This window comes from Urocitellus parryii, chromosome 15, assembly GCF_045843805.1.
Source record: "Urocitellus parryii isolate mUroPar1 chromosome 15, mUroPar1.hap1, whole genome shotgun sequence".
In the NCBI taxonomy this organism is placed as follows: Eukaryota; Metazoa; Chordata; class Mammalia; order Rodentia; family Sciuridae; genus Urocitellus; species Urocitellus parryii.
The window spans coordinates 5179861-5188111 of NC_135545.1; the positions used below are offsets into that span (position 1 = coordinate 5179861).

Consider the following 8251-nt stretch of genomic DNA (forward strand, 5'->3'; position numbering starts at 1 on the left):
AAATTCTCCTCAAGTTCAAGAGTCAAATAAACCACAACACAATAATTATGGGTGACTTCAGCACACCTCTCTCACCATTGGACAGATCTTTCAAACAAAAGTTGAATAAAGAAACTATAGAACTCAATACCACAATCAATAACCTAGACTTAACCAACATATATAGAATATATCAACCATCATCAAGCGGATATACTTTTTTCTCAGCAGCACATGGATCCTTCTCAAAAATAGACCATATATTATGCCATAGGGCAACCCTCAGTAAATATAAAGGTGTGGAGATAATACCATACATTTTATCTGATCATAATGGAATGAAACTGGAAATCAATGATAAAAGAAGGAAAGAAAAATCCTACATCACTTGGAAAATGAACAATATGTTACTGAATGATCAATGGGTGACAGAAGACATAAAGGAGGAAATCAAAAAATTCTTAGAGATAAATGAAAATACAGACACAACATATTGGAATCTATGGGACAAAATGAAAGCAGTTTTAAGAGGGAAATTCATTGCCTGGAGTTCATTCCTCAAAAAAAGAAAAAAAACCAACAAATAAATGAGCTCACACTTCATCTCAAAACCTTAGAAAAGGAAGAGCAAAACAACAGCAAAAGTAGCAGAAGGAAAGAAATAATTAAAATCAGAGCTGAAATTAATGAAATTGAAACAAAAGAAACTATTGAAAAAATTGACAACTGAAAGTTGGTTCTTCGAAAAAATAAATAAGGTTGACAGACCCTTAGCCTTGCTAACGAAGAGAAGAAGAGAGAGAACTCAAAATACTAGCATATGGAATGAAAAAGGCCATATCACAACAGACACTACAGAAATACAGAAGATAATTAGAAATTATTTTGAAACCCTATAGTCCAATAAAATAGAAGATGAAGACATCGATAAATTTCTTAAGTCATATGATTTGCCCAGATTGAGTCAGGAGGATACACACAACTTAAACAGACCAATATCAATGGAGGAAATAGAAGAAGCCATCAAAAGACTACCAACCAAAAAAAGCTCAGGACCGGATGGGTATACAGTGGAGTTTTACAAAACCTTCCAAGAAGAATAATACCAATACTTTTCAAGTTATTTCAGGAAATAGAAAAAGAGGAAGCTCTTCCAAATTCATTCTACGAGGCCAACATCACCCTGATTCCGAAACCAGACAAAGACACTTCAAAGAAAGAAAGAAAACTACAGACCAATATCTCTAATGAACCTAGATGTAAAAATCCTCAATAAAATTCTGGCGAATCAGATACAAAAACATATCAAAAAAATTGTGCACCATGATCAAGTAGGATTCATCCCTAGGATGCAAGGCTGATTCAATATACAGAAATCAATAAATGTTATTCACCACATCAATAGACTTAGAGATAACAACCATATGATCATCTCGATAGACGCAGAAAAAGCATTCGACAAAGTACAGCATCCCTTTATGTTCAAAACACTAGAAAAACTAGGGATAACAGGAACTTACCTCAACATTGTAAAAGCTATCTATGCTAAGCCTCAGGCCAGCATCATTCTGAATGGAGAAAAATCCCTCTAAAATCTGGAACAAGACATGGATGCCCTCTCTCACCACTTCTCTTCAACATAGTTCTCGAAACACTGGCCAGAGCAATTAGACAGACGGAAAAAAATTAAAGGCATAAAAATAGGAAAAGAAGAACTTAAATTGGCACTATTTGCAGGTGACATGATCTTATACCTAGCAGACCCAAAAGGTTCTACAACCAAACTACTAGAGCTAGTAAATGAATTCAGCAAAGTGGCAAGATATAAAATCAACACACACAAATCAAAGCCATTCCTGTATATCAGTGACAAATCTGAAATGGAAATGAGGACAACCACCCCATTAACAATATCCTCAAAAAAAAAAAAACTTGGGAATCAACCTAACAAAAGAGGTGAAAGATTTATACAATGAAAACTACAGAACCCTAAAGAGAGAAATAGAAGAAGATCTTAGAAGATGGAAAAATATACCCTGTTCATGGATAGGCAGAACTAACATCATCAAAATGGCGATATTACCCAAAGTTCTCTATAGGTTTAATGCAATGTCAATCAAAATCCCAATGGCATTTCTTGTAGAAATAGATAAAGCAATCATGAAATTCATCTGGAAAAATAAAAGACCCAGAATAGCAAAACCAATTATAAGCAGGAAGAGTGAAACAGGCGGTATAGCAAAACCAGACTTCAAACTATACTACAGAGCAATAGTAACAAAAACAGCAGGGTACTGGTACCAAAACAGGCGGGTGGACCAATGGTACAGAATAGAGGACACAGAGACCAATCCACAAAATTACAACTACCTTATATTTGACAAAGGTGCTAAAAGCATGCAATGGAGAAAGGATAGCATCTTAAACAAATGGTGCTGGGAAAACTGGAAATCCATATGCAACAAAATGAAACTGAATCCCTTTTTCTCACCATTCACAAAAGTTAACTCAAAATGGATCAAGGAGCTTGATATCAAACCAGAGACTCTGTGTCTGATAGAAGAAAAAGTTGGCTCTAATCTACATCTCGTGGGGACGGGCTCCAAATTCCTTAATAAGACACCTATAGCACAAGAGTTAAAAACAAGAATCAACAAATGGGACTTACTCAAACTAAAAAGTTTTTTCTCAGCAAGAGAAACAATAAGAGAGGTAAATAGGGAGCCTACATCCTGGGAACAAATTTTTACTCCTCACACTTCAGATAGAGCCCTAGTATCCAGAGTATACAAAGAACTCAAAAAATTAAACAATAAGAAAACAAATAACCCAATCAACAAATGGGCCAAGGACCTGAACAGACACTTCTCAGAGGAGGATATACAATTAATCAACAAATACACACAAAAAAAAATGCTCACCATCTCTAGCAGTCAGAGAAATGCAAATTAAAACTACCCTAAGATATCATCTCACTTCAGTAAGAATGGCAGCCATTATGAAGTCAAATAACAACAAATGCTGGCGAGGATGTGGGGAAAAGGGTACACTTGTACATTGCTGGTGGGACTGCAAATTGGTGCAGCCAATTTGGAAAGCAGTATGGAGATTCCTTGGAAAGCTGGGAATGGAACTGTGATAGTAGGAGCAAATGTGACTCCATTTTGTTTTATGACTTCATCCTGTAAAACAACCATGCCAAGTAGAAGAGTCATGACTGGGGAAAGATGTTCTATTCCTTTTAGAAACCTTTAGGAACACAAAACTACCTAATGGGGTATTGTTTCTGTAACTAGGGTAAAGGGGCTGTTTCTGTAACTGGGGTGACTGGGCTAACTGGGATTGGTTAGGCTTCCCTCCGCTTGACTGCACTGTCCCGCTTCTGTAACCTGGCTGGCTTGCATTGGCAAACATCCTTTTTGCAGTTTTCAGGCTTAAAAGGAGTGCCCTTGCAATTGTTTGGTGCTGATCAGGGGAAGAGCTTTATGTTCTGGTCAGCCGCCACCGGAGAGCTTCAATAAAGGCTTGATTCGATTATACGTAAGTGGTCTGGAAGTCAGTTTATGAAACCCTGGGATGAAGCTTTAACTATATCAGAACCACCATTTGACCTAGCTATTCCCCTTCTCAGACTATTCCCCAAAGACCTTAAAAGAGGGTACTATAGGGATACAGCTACATCGATGTTCATAGCAGCACAATTCACAATAGCTAGACTGTGGAACCAATCTAGATGCCCTTCAATAGATGAATGGATTTAAAAAATGTGGCATTTATACACAATGAAGTATTACTCAGCACTAAAAAATAACAAAATCATGGGATTTCAATGGAAATGGATGGCATTGGAGCAGATTATGCTGAGTGAAGCTAGCCAATCCCTAAAAAACAAATGCCAATGTATTCTTTGATATAAGGAGGGCAACTAAGAACAGAGCAGGGAGGAAGAGCATGAAAGATGATTACCATTAAACAGGGATGAGAGGTGGGAGGGAAAGGGAGAGAAAAGGGAAATTGCATGGAAATGGAAGGAGACCCTCACTGTTATACAAAATTACATATAAGAGGTGGTGAGGGAAAAGGGAAAATAAACAAGGAGAGAAATGAATTACAGTAGATGGGGTAGAGACAGAATATGTGAGGGGAGGGGAGGGGAGGGGAGATAGTAGGGGATAGGAAAGGCAGCAAAATACAACAGAAACTAGTATGGCAGTATGTATAAACGTGGATGTGTACCAATGTGATTCTGCAATCTGTATACGGGGTGAAAATGGGAGTTCATAACCTACTTGAATCAAACGTATGAAATATGATGTCAAAAGCTTTGTAATGTTTTGAACAACTAATAAAAAATGAAAGAAATTTAAAAAATAAAAAATAAAGGCTTGATTCGATTATACATGAGTGGTCTGGAAGTCAGTTTATGAAACCCTGGGATGAAGATTTAACTATAACATTACAGAATGTCAAAGTCTATGCAGATAAAAGAGGGCATTCATAATATTTAAAGTAAAATAAAAATGGATCAAAATACTTTTAAATCATGTGATTTAATAAAATTTAATTTAAATTGGATAATTAATGTCTTCATTCTTAACAAACATTTTTGCAGCTAATTCGATAATCTATATAATATTGTAATTATAAGGTAACTAAAATATATCTTTATTTGCTTCTAACAGATTTTCTTCAAAAAGAAACCCATGACTTATGTTATTATGTACACTAACCTGATGCCCTGCCTTTTACAGTTGGGGATGTTCACAGTCAAAGTAATTCATTATATAAATACCTATTTTCAAGGGATTCTTATTAAATTATAAATTTAACATGCAATCATCAAGTAATCTTAACTTCTAGTGTTCAAGTTTTCATAAGGTGGTAAGCATATATAATTTTATCAACAAAGGTGTCCAAAAAAATTTGGCTACATTTCCATTGAAATATTCTTCCTATCAAGGTATAATAACTTACCTGGATTCTCAGATTTACAGGAATTGCTAAAAAATATAACCAAGAGGAAGAATTCTGGAAGGAGAGAAAGAAATGCTTCCACAGAGAACAAAAGTTGGAGAGTCCTAAAAGAAAGAAAACATTTCTGAGTAAAAAGGTCTTTATATATTCAAGACTTTAATGATTGCAAGGTTTCTCTGGATAGAGAAATCATTATGATTGTACAAAAGATCTAGATAGATGATGTAGGAAGTTAAAGTAATTGGAGAACAGGTTTATGTGTAGCTAAATAGGTTATAAATATATAGAAAAAATCAATTTAAAATATTTCAAGATTTGCCCTAAGAACAGATATTATTATGCTAATATAAACCAAGATTGTTGCCCATACATTGAGATGACAAAAACTTACTCAAACAGTAGTCTACTCTCATTCCAATAAAATAACTCCTTATGCCTAGTAATTTTACTATTTGAAAAAAGGACTAATTTTTAATAAATTAAGATTCATACATTTTTTTCTTAGATGGTAAATGTTTTCAAATACCAATAATACCTTATTGGTATTTTCTAAAGAAAATGTTTTCAAATATCTTAAGTTCCAATTTTAAAGCTTCTTTTATGAAAAATTATATTTAATTGATGGAAAAATATCAAAAATAATAACAATTATTAATTGTTGAGAGCCACAGCCAAAGGGGCCCCAGCAAACTTCCAGCTGCCAGCAAACTTCCAGCTGCCGGCTGATGATTGGCTCACAGTGGCCCCAGCAACATCTAGCTGATTGGCTCCTCTGCGGTGATGTTCATTGGGCTGTTTCCCTGCCCTTCAAGCTGCCAGCTGATGATTGGCTCACAGTGGCCCCAGCAACATCTAGCTGATTGGCTCCTCTGCAGTCATGTTCATTGGGCTGTTTCCCTGCCCTTCAAGCTGCCAGCTGACGATTGGCTCACAGTGGCCCCAGCAACATCTAGCTGATTGGCTCCTCTGCGGTCATGTTCATTGGGCTGTTTCCCTGCCCTTCAGACTACGGAACTGCTCATTGGGGGACTTCTTTGGCTCCGCCCACGCGACCTAGCCAATCGGCCTCAAGAGCAGGAGGATTGGGGGAGGTGGTGGTTGGTGTGTGGGAGAGGCTTGTGGAAGCTGGTGGTGGCAGTTGGGCTCTGAGGGTTTTTCCTGAGGAGCTGTTTTGTTTGGCGTTTGTAGTTTTAAAAATAAAGTTTGTTTCTTTTGACAAGTGGCTCCTGAATTGTGCCCAGCCAGACTGCGGCAATTAATAATTCTTATGTATTAATTATATTTCTATTTCCTAAATTTGGATATCAATTTATTTCCCAATTCAAACCCTAAAAGCCAGGAGGGCTTGGAATAATATATACTAAGCCTGAAAGAAAATGGGTGCCAACAAAGATTACTATATACAGATTTCCCTTCAGAATTGAAGATGAATTAAAAACCTTCAATGATAAGCAAAAACTAAAAGAATACATAACCATAAAGCCTCCACTACAAAACACTCAATATTTCTTGATGAAGAAATAAATTAAAGTGAAAACCAGCATAGGGATGAATTATTCTAGAATAGTCTAAATTAGACTAAGTATGAATTAAGCACTTCCCAATCTTATACTTGAATTTATCTTTTGAGGATTAATTTTAAAACATCCCATAATTTTTATTTTGAAAATAGAGTATTTATTTTATATACTATGTTCATTGTTCTTCAACTTGCTTTTTCCATTTAATATCATGTGAAAGCAAACTTAAGGAAACCATGAAGATGATTCAGTGATGAAGCAAGGCTCTTCCCATCCAGAGGTATAGACACCAACATTGTTCCAACTTGTACAAATAACCTCAGTAGATGCTCCATACACTAGGACACTGTGCATCAGGATGACCTGAGAGGATTTATACATCCTCCAGTCTCTCACATTTGTAGAGAACTGAGTGCCCAATATCACATTAAAGTATTCTTTTATTCCTGCCACAACTTCATGAACAGCCTACTCCTTAGTAAGAATCTGTTTCCTGAAGATTTCTAGTAACTTGCAGAATCCTCTAGAATAGAATCCATTCTTTTTGAAAGGAAGAGCTGTTTTGTTTTGTTTTTCTCAGAATGAAGCCCCAATCATCAACAAGCCATGTTTTAAACTTTCAGGAGTTTTAAACTTCGATTATGTTCATCAATGTTTTCTCACTTTGAACAGTAGATTCTACCTGGTCCCTGTTCTGATGAGGCTGAGATCTCCCCTTGATTCTGCCACCATCTCCATTTCCATGTTTTCGGTTTGTTCTTCTTGTTTTCACTTCAGCTTCTTTCTAATGCCGCCCAGATGTCTTCATTCCTGGAGCCCCCCCTCTCACCTTCCCCTCTGATATGGCACCTGAATGGCTTTTTGGAGTTCTCACTGTTTCTGCAGATTGGTGTCCATGAACTTGAGTGCTCTGCTCTCTGGAATTCATTCACAGCAGTTTTTATTTCAACCACTGTAATGTATAAAGTATGTCACTTGGTTGTCCTTTACGGCAACCTTCACACACTTTGCTTCATAAAGGAGAGGCCCATGAAAGCACAGCACTCACACACCTTCCTGGAATTTCAACTTCAGATCCTGTCTGGGTGTCATTTGTGACTCACCACCTCCACCTGCTCCTGTCACCCCCAACTACTGACGCGTCACAAGCCATCCACAGGCTGAGTGTGGACTATGTTGCACATTGTAGCCTAGTGAGCGAAAAAGTCTGGCATTGGGAACTTCCCATGGCACGCCCCCCCCCAGGGACTGACTGCCTGATGCAGGTGAACTTCCCCCTCAAGTTCTGCCAAAGGTCCCACACAGCACCTGAGATCAACCTCCTGACAACTAGACATCACAAAGCAAGACTCTGCCCTTGAACCTCATCCCTGCCTTTGAAGTACCCCCTTAAATAAGCCACCAGAGTCATCTTTTGTCTAATTCTAGGGGCTTCGCTTTTGTAAATGTATTTCTGACTATTTGTGTTTTGTTCCTAATTATTTGAGACTTTAAGTTTTAGGGTGGCTTTCACCCCCCTGGGAAGGAAGAAGAACATCCCAATGAGGCGCTGGCCATCGTCCCCGTTACACCCCAACTCTCTACCATATTGAATTTTCTCTCAGGCATGCTGTCAGGCACAGCCAGCTCTACATCCTTGTCCCCATTTGCCAGTACAGACAGACCTCAGCACTGCAACCCACATAGCTACTGCTCCTGCCCCATCCCATAATTATAAGCGATCTCTGCATTTCCATCATTGTGTTAGATTTTCCTTACTGTGACCAAAATACCTGACA

The 8251-nt window shown here is 37.6% G+C and overlaps 1 pseudogene; it reads right to left on the reverse strand.

Moving 5' to 3' along the window:
* Positions 1–6682: 6682 nt before the first annotated feature.
* Positions 6683–7565, reverse strand: LOC144250491 (mortality factor 4-like protein 1; annotated as a pseudogene).
* Between the last annotated feature and the right edge of the window lie 686 nt (positions 7566–8251).